This window comes from Ambystoma mexicanum, chromosome 1q (genome assembly GCF_040938575.1).
Source record: "Ambystoma mexicanum isolate Mex_15411 chromosome 1q, UKY_AmexF1_1, whole genome shotgun sequence".
Taxonomy (NCBI): Eukaryota; Metazoa; Chordata; class Amphibia; order Caudata; family Ambystomatidae; genus Ambystoma; species Ambystoma mexicanum.
This window is the reverse complement of record NC_090922.1, coordinates 433,300,495-433,317,282: the sequence shown is the minus strand read 5'-3', so window position 1 is coordinate 433,317,282 and position 16,788 is coordinate 433,300,495. Positions and strand designations below refer to the sequence as shown.

Here is a 16,788-nt window from a genome sequence, read left to right as displayed (position 1 = left end):
CATGGGATAGTGCCCATTCAGAAGGATCTACAGCTGCGTTTTAGCCCTCGGTGCATACCAGTCTGGTCCTGCCCACATGGGTGGTCCTGCAATGAAATGATAGCCAATTCTCCTCTGAACAAAAATACCAAGAGAAATCCCAGACATGTGCTTCTAGCTTGAAGGCATCATCAGGGAGATTTGGCTGTCATGCAGCCTCTCACTAGGCGCAGAGGGCCAAGGTCTGAATTACTCTTACTAATTTAGGATGAAACCTGAAGTCATTCATTTGTTTCAACAGTTGCCAAAAGTGTGAGACCTCCTCTCGAATGTGGCCAAATAAGCTGTTTTATTGGAGGTTATTCACTCATGGATACAATCACAGGTTTGCCATATCAGAGGAAACCCATTTCTTTAATAAGTTCAAAACCTCTGCCATGTGTCGGGGTTAGAGCCACCATGGCATCCAGAGATCAGGACAGGCTTCATGATCAGGTCAGTGTTTTTCTTGGGTGTACGGGTGTCAGCTGGTTGCCCAAGAGCACCAGTAGTCGCCTGATGGCATTTTGTCCTAACAGAATATTTTTTATAGTGAGTTGTACGGGCTGTTTGTGGGGATCTATGTGATTACTGTGAAAATAAAATCTTGAAGCCCATTTCACTGCATATATATGTGGGGGAGACACACCAAACTCCCATACCCTTCCACCTAATTAACTTAATCCACCCCCGCACCATATATATATATATATATACACACACACAGTGAAATGGTGCTCTCAAAATTCAGTATTTTGGGCTTCGCATTGATGGGCTGCTGTATTTTTTTGTGATACCGTTTATGGCCGAATGCCATGTTCGACAGTAAACAAAGGACATGGCTTTTCTATGTTTAGATCCCTGCCAGCACTTCATATGTTCATATGTTTGTGTTCCCAGACAGGCGATGCAGTTGATGTCCCTTGTGCTTTTCTCCTCCAGTACTGCTCACTTGTGCACACACCCTTCTTCCATTATTGGTTTGTGCATAGTACTTAGGGGGGCCTGGATTGGCTGGCGATGCATGCCATTTCTTCTACTCCTCTGTGCAATGCCAGTGAACTCGAGCTGCTCATGTTGGGTTCGAAAGCAATTGGGGGTGGCGAATTATGTAAATGTTTCTTTTATTTTGCTTTCTCAGTGTGTTCAGGCTCTTGAGCTAGCGGGGAATTGAGTCATTCTTGTAATCGGTGGATAACAGCATGAACAAAAATAGAGCATCTAGGTCAGTGTTGGGCAACGACCAACCCTCCAGACATTTTGGGTTTGGGGCATGGAGCTGAACATCAGTGTTGGCAGAAAAGGGGAAAATATCAGAGGAGAGAAAAGGGACAAGACCCATTAATCATAAGGCCTACCATGCCTCCTTATTTGATATTTCGGGAGGGTGAGAGAAAGTTGCAAGATCAGAGTGATGGGACTGATCCACGTCTCAGTGATTCCCACAATGGAGAGATGTGGGAGGTAGGAGTCAAAGAAGTCAGTGACAAAAGAGGTTTTATGATTGGATGTTGAAGAGTGAGTGAGTGAGTGAGTGAGTGAGTGAGTGAGTGAGTGAGTGAGTGAGTGAGTGAGTGAGTGAGTGAGTGAGTGAGATCATTGACAAAGAGCACAGTGCATTCTAAATTGCCTCTTGTCACAACTCATCAAGGTCGAGGGGGAAGAAAAGGTATCATAAAAAGAATACTGTTACTCAGGGAAGAGAGGAGTTTAGAAAAGCTGGCTAAACTGAAGATCCTTAGGCTCTAGCTTAATGTACTCAGGGAGGGAGTTCCACTGTGTGGGGGGTCTGACAGAAACGCGACCGAGAGTCTACATGGGCAGCACACCATGTCCAGGAACCCTAAAGAAGGATTTTATCTGCAGATCTTAACATAGAACTCGAGTAATAACCTCAAGTAAGGTTTTGTAAATATGCCTGGCTTGGCACCAAAGGCATTAATGTATGAGTCAGAAGATCTTGAAGAGAATCTGACTCTTCACATTAAGCCAATGTAGCATCTCTGACCAAGAGCAAGCTCTGGATAACCTGCAATGTATTGATGCAGGAGTTGGGACAGGCCTGTGAAATGTGATTTGCACGAGTCAAGGTGGGGGTTGTTTAAAGCCCCTCCCACTGCTGCACAATCTTCTTTGGGAACACAATGAAGACTATGCTTCATGGATTTCACCTGAAAAAAGCGAATTTCTTTTCAATTGCTGAATATAAGGGGAACGCGTTTTGGGAAAATGGGAATAAAGGAACAATATCTAACTGGACTGCAGCAGATAGCAACCTCAGCCAAGCCAGTGGCCCAGTGGGCCACTGGATGGCCAGGATGTCGTGCTTAGTGCTTAGTTCTGCAAACGTGATCAAGGGGCTTTCCGTGAGTCTCCCATTGAGATGCAGGTAGGTTCGCAGGTTCCTGCAGGTTTATCTTCCAGCCCGAATCTGAGTGAAACTCCCTTAACAGCCATGCATCTTTAAGGATTTTCTGGAGAACTTTGGGCAGGTCTGGGCTGATTCCTGGGGGAAAAGCCATATACAAAATAACGTAAATGACGTCAGGAAGAAAGAGAAACTTAGGGCAAAGAGAGGGGCTGAGTGAGGCAATGAGGAAATTGAGTCCTATGCATCTGTGAATGCTATTAAACTAGGGCAGCACATTAAACTCTGCAGTAAGATAGCTGAGTACATCAATGCACCCGCAACCCCCACACAATCCAAAACCCAATGCCTTTATATTATTTATAATCCAAAACCAACCCAATACCTATATGAAATAACTAAAATATTGTAAAGGTCAATTGTGCAGAAGGTCAATTTGGACCACTATAATTAGGTCAATTGTGCAAAAGGTCAATTGTAAAAGGTCAATTTGGGTAATACCACAGAGATCTATGTGTAATCTACCGGCCCCAGGTTTGAATGTGGTTAAGAAGATATATTTGGGGCCATGTAATTGTGTTTCAATTATCTCTTTGTAAAACAGGTACTTTGGTTCACTACTTTCTCCAAGAAGCACAACCCGTGAGGTGGAGGGGAGGGGTGCACAGGTGTAAGAGTTAAAAGCAAACCGTACCATTAAAACTACTTCTATTTTTGCTTGGGTATACTTTATGGAGAGGGACATCATTTTAATTTCTCTAACAGAAGAAGGGGGATGTAACTTCCATGATTTTAATGTGGATAGACAAATGGAATGTTCTGGAAGCACTTCTGAATGTTCGAGTGGTTGACCTTAAAAATAAATATTAGAGGTGGGTGGAAAAAGAAGGTTGGAGAGCTGTCATTGTATAGGATATGCAAACATTGTGGCCTGAAGACGTAATTTCTCCTATACCAAACCATTAAATATTGCTTTTCGGAAAAGCAAGACAAAAGGTTTAAATGTATTTGTGACAGTAATTCAAGTGAAATAATAGTTCTAACTATTATTTTTTGGTGCCAATTTTCCTCTCTGAAGGCATCTTGGTTCAAGCACATACTCCAATGCCATGGGCTTGGCAACGTTAACCACTTTACAGGTCACGTGACTATTCCATGAGCAGTGGCAGCATTCATACTTCGAGTTTTGAGGAAGTGCCTTGTCAACCATGTGATCTAAGATTTTTGCCAAACTTTATACTTGTTACTGCCTTTTTTGCTGTCACTTTACTAACGGTATGCCGTGCTGAATATGAACACTGCTGCGCAGGTTGGGCTTAATTATTGGCGCCCACATCTTAACCCGAAGAAACTTGCACTGCACATTGATGGCTTTTTTGTTTCAATTATCTTTATCTTTGCTTTTATCATTCTTTAAATATGCTGATCACTGGTGTAACCCCACAATGTGCGTTACAAGGAGTGTAAAATGGAACACCTGGGAGTGAGTGTGGAAGAGTCAGTGCAATCAGCTGGCAGGGCCCAGTTTTCAGGGACAAGGGCCCGGATATCTCTGTAATGCATTTTCAAATCGCGTTCACGTGACTTTGTTTCAAAATGTCATTTCACCGTCATTGTCCTCAAAGGTCACAAGGAAGCCTGAGCTGTTCTGGAATGTGGGTGTGAGGTCGGTGCCCAGGCGAACCGCCTGCTATGGAACGATATAAAAGTGTGAGCGCTCAGAGGGTGGAGAGTTACTGGATCCGGTTTCCACCTGGGAGAGCTTCTAGAGCATTTCCCTTAAACAAGGTTTATCGGCAGTAAAGATAAGAGCTCAATACAACGCTTTTGACAGATCTCCTCCTTATAGAGCGTTCAGTAGCCCCTCTCTGCTAGAATGGGGAGTGGACCACTTCCAGCGCCATGAACAGCACTTACAATTGGTATCATAGCCCCGCTTGTCCCTCCATGAGACTAACCCTAGAAACTAACAGGGTAATTCATAGAATTTCGCACAAAAGTGGCGCACACGGCTGGCGCACAGTGTCCCCGTGCGATACGCTGCGCCAGCCGCGTGCGATAAAATCCATTTCATCGCACAGCGTACTCATGGATTTTAGCCTCCAAAACCATCCGTGGCGCAGAGTGGCGCAGCGACCCTGCAGCAGCGCCAGTTACGCCCCCAAGAACGCCCTTGCGCAAGGAAAAGCCATCAAAATCCTCAATTCATCGCAAATGTCTGCGCTAACCCTGGACCAGTTCACAGGGCTGCCAAACAGCAAACGCCAAGCGGGGAACGTGTATTTCAGGGGTTCGCGGGAAGTTTCACATGCGATTGTCCTGGGTACGTATATATCAGGGGTGCGCGTGAAGTAACACACGCTATTCCATCAGGGCACGTGTATTTCAGGGGTGCGCGGGAAGTTCCACACGCAATTGTCCTGGGTACGTGTGTTCCAGGGATGCGTGGGAAGTCTCACACGCAAATCCAGCGGGTACGTGTATTTCAGGGGTGCGCGGGAATTTCCACACGCGTTTGTCCTGGGTACGTGTATTCCAGGGGTGCGCAGGAAGTGTCACACGCGATTCCATCAGGGCACGTGTATTTCAGGGGTGCGCATGAAGTTTCACACGCAAATTCAGCAGAGTACGTGTCTTTCAGGGGTGTGCGGGAAGTTCCACATGCGATCGTCCTGGGTACGTGTATTCCAGGGGTGCGCGGGAAGTATCACACGCAAATCCAGCAGGGTACGTGTATTTCAGGGGTGCGCGAGGAGTACTACATGTGAATTGGCCATGTGGGTCCTCCCAGGTGTTCCCTCTACACCCTCCACGGCCCCTGCAGGCAGCTCACACCACAGGGGGCTACCCTGCACCCCTGGTCATGTCCCGCAGGCAGCCCATCCACCATGGGCATGCCCCCCATCCCAGCCATATTTCACCTTGCACTACTGATCAACAAGCATGTCTCCCAGCACCCTCACCCCCCAGCAGTGCAGGGGCACCCTCCACCAGGCCCCCACTCATGTCCAACTCATGTCCCTCTGCACCCCCACCCCCCAACATCCAGGGCCACCCTCCACCAGGCCCCCACTCATGTCTCCCAGCACCCCCACCCCCCAGCAGTGCAGGGGCACCCTCCACCAGGCCCCCACTCATGTCTTCCAGCACCCCCACTCCCCCGCAGTGCAGGGCACCCTCCACCATGCCCCCACTCATGTCTCCCAGCACCCCCACCCCCCAGCAGTGCAGGGGCACCCTCCACCAGGCCCCCACTCATGTCCAACTCATGTCCCCCTGCACCCCCACCCCCCAGCAGTGCAGGGTCACCCTCCACCAGGCCCCCACTCATGTCTCCCAGCACCCCCCCGCAGTGCAGGGCACCCTCCACCATGCCCCCACTCATGTCTCCCAGCACCCTCACCCTCCAGCACTGTGGGGCACCTGCCAGCAGGCCCCCACTCATGTCCAACTCATGTCCCTCTGCACCCCCACCCCCCAGCATCCAGGGGCACCCTCCACCATGCCCCCACTCATGTCCCTCTGCATCCCCACCCCCCAGCATCCAGGTGCACCCTCCACCAGGCCCCCGCTCATGTCCCCCTGCACCCCCACTCCCCCGCAGTGCAGGGCACCCTCCACCATGCCCCCACTCATGTCTCCCAGCACCCCCACCCCCCAGCAGTGCAGGGGCACCCTCCACCAGGCCCCCACTCATGTCCAACTCATGTCCCCCTGCACCCCCACCCCCCAGCAGTGCAGGGTCACCCTCCACCAGGCCCCCACTCATGTCTCCCAGCACCCCCCCGCAGTGCAGGGCACCCTCCACCATGCCCCCACTCATGTCTCCCAGCACCCTCACCCTCCAGCACTGTGGGGCACCTGCCAGCAGGCCCCCACTCATGTCCAACTCATGTCCCTCTGCACCCCCACCCCCCAGCATCCAGGGGCACCCTCCACCATGCCCCCACTCATGTCCCTCTGCATCCCCACCCCCCAGCATCCAGGTGCACCCTCCACCAGGCCCCCGCTCATGTCCCCCTGCACCCCCACCTCCCAGCAGTGCAGGGGCACCCTCCACCAGGCCCCCACTCATGTCTTCCAGCACCCCCACTCCCCCGCAGTGCAGGGCACCCTCCACCATGCCCCCACTCATGTCTCCCAGCACCCCCACCCCCCAGCAGTGCAGGGGCACCCTCCATCAGGCTCCCACTCATGTCTCCCTGCACCCCCACCCCCCAGCAGTGCAGGGCCACCCTCCACCATGCCCCCACTCATGTCTCCCAGCACCCCCACCCCCCCGCAGTGCAGGGCACCCTCCACCATGCCCCCACTCATATCTCCCAGCACCCTCACCCCCCAGCACTGTGGGGCACCTGCCAGCAGGCCCCCACTCATGTCCAACTCATGTCCCTCTGCACCCCCAGCATCCAGGGGCACCCTCCACCATGCCCCCACTCATGTCTCCCAGCACCCCCACCCCCCACAGTGCAGGGCACCCTCCACCATGCCCCCACTCATGTCTCCCAGCACCCCCACCCCCCAGCACTGTGGGGCACCTGCCAGCAGGCCCCCCACTCATGTCCCACTCATGTCCCTCTGCACCCCCACCCCCCAGCATCCAGGTGCACCCTCCACCAGGCCCACTCATGTCTCCCAGTACCCCCACCCCCCGCAGTGCAGGGCACCCTCCACCATTCCCCCACTCATGTCTCCCAGCACCCCCACCCCCCCAGCACTGTGGGGCACCTGCCAGCAGGCCCCCACTCATGTCCAACTCATGTCCTTCTGCACCCCCACCCCCCAGCATCCAGGGGCACCCTCCACCAGACCCCCACTCATGTCTCCCTGCACCCCCACCCGCCAGCAGTGCAGGGGCACCCTCCACCATGCCCCAACTCATGTCCCTCTGCACCCCACCCCCCAGCATCCAGGGGCACCCTCCACCATGCCCCCACTCATGTCCCAGCACCCCACCCCCCAGCATCCAGGGGCACCCTCCACCATGCCCCCACTCATGTCCCTCTGCACCCCCACCCCCTAGCATCCAGGGGCACCCTCCACCATGCCCCCACTCATGTCTCCCTGCACCCCCACCCCCTGCAGTGCAGGGCACCCTCCACCATGCCCCCACTCATGTCCCAGCACCCCACCCCCCAGCATCCAGGGGCACCCTCCACCATGCCCCAACTCATGTCCCTCTGCACCCCACCCCCCAGCATCCAGGGGCACCCTCCACCATGCCCCCACTCATGTCCCAGCACCCCACCCCCCAGCATCCAGGGGCACCCTCCACCATGCCCCCACTCATGTCCCTCTGCACCCCCACCCCCTAGCATCCAGGGGCACCCTCCACCATGCCCCCACTCATGTCTCCCTGCACCCCCACCCCCTGCAGTGCAGGGCACCCTCCACCATGCCCCCACTCATGTCTCCCAGCACCCCCACCCCCCAGCACTGTGGGGCACCTGCCAGCAGGCCCCCCACTCATGTCCCACTCATGTCCCTCTGCACCCCCACCCCCCAGCATCCAGGTGCACCCTCCACCAGGCCCACTCATGTCTCCCAGTACCCCCACCCCCCGCAGTGCAGGGCACCCTCCACCATTCCCCCACTCATGTCTCCCAGCACCCCCACCCCCCCAGCACTGTGGGGCACCTGCCAGCAGGCCCCCACTCATGTCCAACTCATGTCCTTCTGCACCCCCACCCCCCAGCATCCAGGGGCACCCTCCACCATGCCCCCACTCATGCCCCTCTGCACCCCCACCCCCCAGCATCCAGGGGCACCCTCCGTCAGGCCCCCACTCATGTCTCCCTGCACCCCACCCCCCAGCAGTGCAGGGGCACCCTCCACCAGGCCCCCATCTATTGTCTCCCTGCACCCCCACGCCCCAGCAGTGCAGGGGCACCCTCCACCAGGACCCCACTCATTTCCCTCTGCACCCCCACCCCCCAGCATCCAGGGGCATCCTCCACCAGACCCCCACTCATGTCTCCCTGCACCCCCACCCCCAGCAGTGCAGAGGCACCCTCCACCATGCCCCCACTCATGTCCCTCTGCACCCCCACCCCCCAGCATCCAGGGGCACCCTCCACCATGCCCCCACTCATGTCTCCCAGCACCCCCGCCCCCCAGCACTGTGGGGCACCTGTCAGCAGGCCCCCACTCATGTCCAACTCATGTCCCTCTGCACCCCCACGCCCCAGCAGTGCAGGGGCACCCTCCACCAGGACCCCACTCATTTCCCTCTGCACCCCCACCCCCCAGCATCCAGGGGCATCCTCCACCAGACCCCCACTCATGTCTCCCTGCACCCCCACCCCCAGCAGTGCAGAGGCACCCTCCACCATGCCCCCACTCATGTCCCTCTGCACCCCCACCCCCCAGCATCCAGGGGCACCCTCCACCATGCCCCCACACATGTCTCCCAGCACTCCCACCCCCCGCAGTGCAGGGCACCCTCCACCATGCCCCCACTCATGTCTCCCAGCACCCCCGCCCCCCAGCACTGTGGGGCACCCTCCACCATGCCCCCACTCATGTCCCTCTGCACCCCCACCCCCCAGCATCCAGGGGCACCCTCCACCAGACCCCCACTCATGTCTCCCTGCACCCCCACCCCCCAGCAGTGCAGGGGCACCCTCCACCATGCCCCCACTCATGTCCCCCAGCCACCACGTCATCAGAATCTAGATCCCTGGCCCTTATGGGCTGCCTCGACATGCCAAAGACCCACCCAAGTATTGCATCCACCCACTTAGAAATGCCAATTACATGATACAACCCCAATGGCAAGTATGTAAATGAACCCATTTCCCTCACACACACACAATGGGTGCAAGTGAATCTCAAAACCCATATCATGACATGCATGAAACCAATGAGATGCTACTACACATTGAAGTTTGATGAAGAAAATGTATTAAAAGCAACATAAATGGAATCAAAAATAAACAAACGACAATGGGAATTAAAAACAAAAAGCAGCATATCCGTAAAATAATGTAAAACCACAAATCATAATCCAAAGGAAAGGTGTCCAAAGTCACAGTTCAAAAAAGTAAATCCAAAGGAAAATCAAAACCGAAAACCATTGCTCCATGGCTAAATTCAAAACAAAAAAATAAAATCCAACAGTCAACTATATACAGCTTAACCAACACAGGGTCCATGATCCCAACAGAAGAAATGAAACCTATCTACTAATACTACCTAATTTAAAAAATATATAAAAAAATGTGGTCCATTGTCCAAAAGGTAAAAAAAAAAACAGAAAAACCAAAGGAAACCTAACACTAACTACATAACTATTTACAAGGGCAGCGGGCTAGTCCGACGGCTCACTTCGAGATGTTCCGGGCCAGGGCATCATCGAACTCCTGCTCAATGTCCCGGAGGCGGTCCTCCTTCATGGCCCTGAGGGTCCGCAGGGCCGACGACATGTTCTCCTCCAACTCCCTGCGGATTGCCTCGAGGCACTCGGCCCGCCTCAGGGCCCTCCGCATGGAGTTCTCCGCCCTGACCATCGTGAGCCGTGCCTCTTCCGCCAGCTGCCGCTCCGCATCTATGGCTTGGCCCAACCACTGCCACACGGAAGACACTTCCCGTCCTGGGTCCTCCTGATCTCCGGCCGATGCCTGCCCCTGCGATGTCAAAGGCCCCGAGCCATCATGGCTCCCACCTCGTTGCTGCTGCTGCTGTGCCTGTGCCCTGGCTCCTGCTGCCTGCACATCCTCCACCGGCCGGGGTGCAGTCGTTGATGTGGCCACCCCTGCTGGACGTCAGACTCCCGACTGTGGCAGGGATGTGTCCTCCACCAGCCTGGCCGCACCGTCAGAGGCAGCTCCACAGGGCACCCAGGTGACAAATGGGCGGAAAGATGGCACGGAGGACGACTGGCGCATAGGGTGTTCAGTTGAGGAGGGGGTCGGAACAAGCTCCAGCAAACGGAGGAATCCGGCCTGGGTGACCTGTCCCAGTAGGCCGACGCAGTCAACGAGCCATTCGAGATGACATGCAGTCTCCTCATGAAAAGACTGCAGGTCACCTCGCATGGCCCGTTGACGCAACACCACACCAGTCAGGACAGGCTCAACCCGTACCTGGATAGCCACGTCTGCAGGCAGAGGAAGGCCAGTTGTCGTAAGCTCATCCCATGCCTGAAAACGGGTCTGGACGTAGGCATCCCTGCTGGTGCAAGATGATGCAGTGACAGGATCAGAGACAGGATTGCACACAGGCACCTCCGTGGCGGCCTGTGCTGCCTCCTTTCCCTGGTCCTGTACTGCACCACTAGCACCAGTGGAATCCCCACCTCCAGACCCAGTCTCTGTCACTCGCACGGCCTCCTCCTCCACCAAACACCCCACCAACCTGGATGACTCCGTGCCATCTTCCCCCGTTGGGCCCTGTGGGGTCCCAGCTGCACCTTCTGCTGCCGAGGAGTCCAACTCCGACCTCCGCCTCTTGGACCTCCCCCTGGCAGCTGCGGCCTGGGACGCGGCACCGGACTCCTCACTCCCTGACGAGATGACAACCTGGGAGGGGAGCCGGGCCTTGCGTCTCCAGCTGGCGGTGCGATCCCCGCCGCTGTGCTCCACAGCACCTTCTCTGCCCTCCTCATCAGTTGACCCCGAGACAGGGAGAAATAAAACACAGGCATCAGGGCACTGTACAATGGACACATACACACATGACAGTTGTACATGAGTGGCATTGGCAAACCTCAGACATGGCATCACAATCGCCAGCACACATGTCATTTAAACTCGCACACATGAGCCATACCACAACCATATCGCAACAGCCAGCACCATCCATACACATACAACTGCATGAGCAGGCAAAGATTACCCAGACATCACATGCAACACAGGGAGTGCACTACACATGCACACACACCACCACACTTACATGCTTGTGTACACCTTTGCCAACTGTCGTAGTGTTCAGAATGGCATCCATGTCACATCTGCCAATCAGGCTTCCACATCCCGCTGTCACATGCATCTATGCTGAATCATTGTTGCACCCTTGTCAAATACACACACATGCACATGTACACACTGCTGATACATGCAGCTGAAACCAACATTCATGTGTGACATCACGAACATGCCTACTTACATACACATTCATCCAAACATGTGTGCCCACACAACTGCATTTGGCTTGCAAGCCTACACACACATGCACCATCCATGTCTCACACATGAGAGCCCTCGCATGTGTTAGCCTCACGGCCCTGTACACCCCATCCCATACTTGGCCCCATGAAAACACATGTGCAACCTGCCCACTACTGGCACATCACCACACGCACAGCTTACAATGATGATGCATGTACACTTACTGCTCGACTCCAGACGGGTCTGCCTCTCAAGGACCTGGACGTGGAGCGCTGGGGATATGCGTTCCAGGACCGTCATCTGATCGTCCGACAAGTGGCCCCGGCGCCCCTTAGCATCCGCTGCCTTCAAGAGGCGCCGGGCCTTGTTGAGGGTCCTGGACCTGAAGTCCTCCCAGCGCTTCTTGACATGATAGAATAGTCGGACTGCCACCCCCTCCGCATTGATGGCAGCCACGATGTCCGTCCAGATCCGAGTCGGTCCTTCCTTGTCGGCGCACAAACTTTCGAAGAGGGCATCATACTGCCCCAGGACCTGCTCCACCAGGACACCAACTTCGGTGGCAGTGAAGCTGGTGCCCCTCTGCCTCTCTGGCCGGCGGTTGCCAGTGGTGCCAGATGTTGCAGTGCCCGACATGACAACCCCAGAGGCAGGAGTGGGTGGGTAACTGGGTCCTGGGGCTGGTCTGTGGAGCGATGGAATCCCAGTCAGGAGTCTTCGGTTCCAGCAGGGGTGGTTACAGCAACAGCACCCCTGGCTGATGTGCAGGCAGCAAATGGCAGGGCACGTGGGCAGTAGGCAATCAGGCAGCAGCAGATGGCAGGTGGGAGCGTGCTTGGGGCTCTGGGGGGCAGTAATTCGGCCTTCTGGGCAGGAGCGTGGTTTTCCGTGTGCTTACGCGTGGCCAGCTTGATACGGAGTGATTTGGCACGTGAAAACCAAGCACGTCTGCGTGTAATTCGAGGAAAGGGCCTTAGCGCGTAAGCGCGTCAGCACACGTACGCGAATTCATTGGCCCAAAGGCCACCAGCGCGTATGCGCGTCTGTGACATGTGCGCGGGCGTTTCCCTGTACACGGGTGCATGTCACACGTCCAATGACAGCACGTCAGAGTGTCAGCTCGTGTAATTGGAGGATGGGGCCTTAGCGCGTACATACGGAAGTGACGCTGGACGTGTGGGCATGTTTAGAAGGTACGTGTGGGACGCCATTTCCTTGTACGTGCTTTTCGTGGAGAGCGAGTGGGTGAAATCTGTACTTCTTGTCGGTTCACACGAGATTTACTTCACGGCATTCCAAGTTCGTACTCCCTGTTACCTCTGACAGCTTTTTCTCTTTTTGTCTTTTTCCTGGGCCTGTTTCCTTAAACAGCGTTCACTTCTCCTGTTGTCCTGTCTCCTCAGACAGCGTACAATTCTTCTTTTGGCGGGGGTGTTGCCAACGCGCACACGCGCGTATTTTTCACGTGATTTTTCCTGGCAGACGGTGAGTCGCGCACGTATTTAACATCTGTGCTTGCCCCGTGTGTTGCCTACCCCTTCAGAGGTCAGTCTAGGCTACGTGTGACACGCATACGTTCATTTTTGTGTTTCTGGTTTCCACAGCGTAGTGCAGGTTTATTTTTCCACGCACGTGGTCTAGGAGGGGTTGCGTGCACATTATCTCCCTTTTTTGGGGTGCCTGTGCATTGCGTGACCCGTCATCTTCCCCCAGGGGTCACATACAGCCTTGCTAGAGCACTAGGGTACGAATTCCATCTAGTACCCTACCCCTTTGACCCCCAATTGCCCAGGACAATAGTTTACTGCAACTCCCATATGCAAAACAACATCAGTGCCATGGTTGGGAGGCGAGCACGCAGTAAGGGTGGCAAAGGTGGCCGAGCCACAAGAGGAGGCCGTGGTGGATACGGTAGGGGACGTGGCCGGGACTTGCAGGGTGCCCCTAGCCCCCCATGTGTGGGTGACCAGTCAGGGACACCCATGCCCCCCCCCTGGTTGAGGGTAACGTGGCTGACACCATCCCTGCTCAGCCCTTGTTGGACCAGCCCATTGTGGCACCAGACCTGGTACAGGGTGACTCCATGGCTGACTTTCAGGTCAGCAGGTCTAGGCCATGTGTGGCGGTGCACGTTGTTGTCACCAGGCCACGTGGATCAGGGGCAGCTATGTCATCTGCTGCCCCGAGTAGGCAGGGTGGGGAGGCTGCAGTGGCAGCTGCGGCTCCATCCACCCCAGCTCTGAGTCTCCCAGCCAGGACAGTATCGGTCCCAGTCCATCCTGCTGACATTTCCCCTGACTACATCACACTTCAGTTAATGCCTGCACCAAGTCCCATGGTGAGTGTTCATTCCCACACTCCTAGTCCACAGTCCACAGGGGCTCCTGCCCCTAGTGTCCAGAGCGGTGTAGGACACTCAGGATCCCCACCACCTTCCAAGCGGAAGAGGAAGAGTGCTCGTCCAGTACAGGCTGATGCCCCAGACACGGCTACACAGTCCCGCCCACCAAGGAAGCCCAGCTTCAATCAGGCCGAACTTGATGCACTTGTTGAGTATGTGTCCGCACATGACAGCGAAATGGTGATTACTGCAGGATGCAAGACCACACCTGCACAACGTCAGGCACACTGGCAGACCATCGCGGACCTCATAAGTGCCCTTGGATTCGTGAGGCGCACAGCTAATGATTGCTACAAGCGCTGGAATGACCTGAAGCACAGTGCAAAGAAAAAGCTGGCCTCAAATAATTCCCCAACTCTAGTGACTGGAGGTGGGTCTCCAGCAGAGGACATAGAACTCACTCCACATGAGTATGTTGCTGGGACCTACATCACGGAGGAACAGATCCAAGGCGTGGGAGACCTGCCAGATTACGAGGCATTGTCCGGTGAGTGCACATGCATGTGTGTGTCATCCATGTGCATGGTGTGTGTGTGAGGGCTTCTGATTGAGTGCCAGGTGAGGGTGTGTGTGCCTGAGTGGTTTGGGTCACCCATGTGCTTCATCCAATACATTCTGCGCACCAGGATTTGGGTATTGCAGTATCCCTTCTGGCAACAGTAGACATTCAGCCCAACCTCACGCCAGTTGCCCTTGAAGTGTCATCTTGCCACAACATAGTTGCGTATTATTCTGTGTTCATTCAGGCTGATTGTCTGCATTCCACCACTTTCACTAGGCATTTCTCAGTCCTATTGTCACATGTGTGACATGGCTGTGGTACATGCCATCTGTGTGATGGCATGTGTCATGTATGTGTATTGGACATGCCAATCACAGGCCAATGTGTGATGGCACTGCTAGCCAGCATGCAACAAAAGAGTTGGTCTTCCATCTTGGTGTCATCAATGTGTGCCATTTGCCTCCCCTTCATACGCAGTGACGGTGCATGCATGGGAGGGTTATAGTCATGTGGGACATGTGTCAATGAAGTACTGTTTCTGTTGCTTCTCAGCCCTAATTGTGTGCCATGGTGCTAATGCCTGTTCCCATTTATTTTCTTTCATGTCTTTGCAGGGGATGACGCACTTGATACTGCTGGGGTTGTGGAGATGGTGCAGACCCAGGAGGGGTCTCAGGCCCGACCGGGCACCAGTGAGGGACGTGGTGTGGTGGTGGGTGAGAACCCACACTTGCTGCAGACCATCATCTCACGGGGTGTCTCTGGGTGCACCTCCCCCGAGCTCTATTCAGCTGTCGATTCGGATGATGAGACCTATGTGCCGTTGCAGGTAAGTGTTTCTGGGAGGGATTCTGTACTGTCCAATCCACCTGCACCAGGGGTAGAACCCTCAATGGGGATGTCAGTGTTGGTAGGTCCGCCTTTGGTGGTTACGGATGCAGGGTCACACTCCGCAACATCTGATCCTGTTCCTGGGCCAGAAGATCAGAGGGGGAATGCAGTCCTGCAGCCTCAGGCAGTGCCGGCACAGCAAGGCGCAGTTCACCTTGCCCCAGACAGGTGTGGTGCCCGCCGACGCGGTGGCCGTATGCCACCTGGCAATACCGCATGGGAGCAATCCATATACGGTATGGCAAACCAACAGGCAGCATCATCTGAGATGATGGCTCAGGCCATGGATAGGGTGGCCACTTCCATTGTCTCCCAAGAAAGGCTGATTGAACAACTACAGCAGGAAACAGACTCCATTTGCCAGTCACACAGGGAGGACATGTTGGCGTCCAACAGGGACAGGCGGGCGGCACTGGAGACTCTGCGGGAATCCATTTCTATTGAGTCCCAGGGCCACAGAGAAGCCCTGAGGGTGGAACTCCGTCAGCTCAGGGTAACTCTTGCTTCAACTAACACAAGGACAGAACAGCAGCTGGAGCGGCTCACACATACGCTCTCAGCTGAGATGCAGGCAACTAGGGAGGAGGTCCGGGCATCCCGTGAGTTGTTGCATGGGGACCTCCGCATGATTATCCTCCAGAACCAGACCTTCCACACCTGCATAATTGCTGCCATGGAGGACCAGACTAGGGCTTTGCGTGGGCTGCCTCCCATAGTGCCACCACCTCCTGATGCAGCTGCAGAGGGTGAGGAGAGCGACAGCAGCAAATCTCTCACAATCGGGTAGCCGTGCAGGCCATTAGCCCATGGAGGTGTTTTATTTTTGCAAGATCCACACAGGTTTTTGGGTTTTGGTGTGCACCATGTCCTCGGACCTCCTGGGTGGCCTCCCCCACCCCCCCTGGCCCATTCATGGACATTTTTGATTTTTGATTTTTTGGACAGTGTGTTGCCTTGTGTGGCTCCCATGGGCATACACTGTATTGTGGCTGGGCACATGCAGGCTTGTCCTGAATTTGGGTCAGATGCTTGGGTTTGTGTGACACACACCCCTCCTGCTTCCCGTTTCCATGGGCTTGCAAAGGGTGTGCCCAAGTGACATTGACTTACACGGTGACGTTGGACTCCCATTTGATGTGTGGGCAGTCTGCAGCCAATACTGTGTATACATTCCTAGTGCATATTGTTGTATTGTGCACTGCATGCTGTATTGATATGTGCCTCTGCATCCATCTCATCCTCCTAATTTGCAGGTCCATTTCTCATGTCTTCACAAGGCGGTCTATTTTGGAAATGGAGTCCATGTTGTAAGCAGTGCACCTACACTTTTGCGTGGCGCTAACACTGTACAGTTGGAAGTGTTCGAAGTGCTGCCATTATCAGGTAGTGAGGCTACCAATTTTTTAAGTCCGTACTGTCATGTTTATGGTAGGTTGGAGGTTGTGTAGGTGATTAGTATTATTGGTAAATATTTGGTAATGTGTGTTGTTGGTCCTGC

At 54.8% G+C, this 16,788-nt stretch overlaps 1 protein-coding gene across 2 annotated transcripts in view; it reads left to right on the top strand.

The window, feature by feature from the left end:
* Positions 1–16,788, top strand: part of LOC138528315 (5-hydroxytryptamine receptor 3A-like) — a 422,150-nt gene that overhangs the window by 99,194 nt on the left and 306,168 nt on the right. The gene's annotated exons all lie outside the window — the stretch shown is intronic.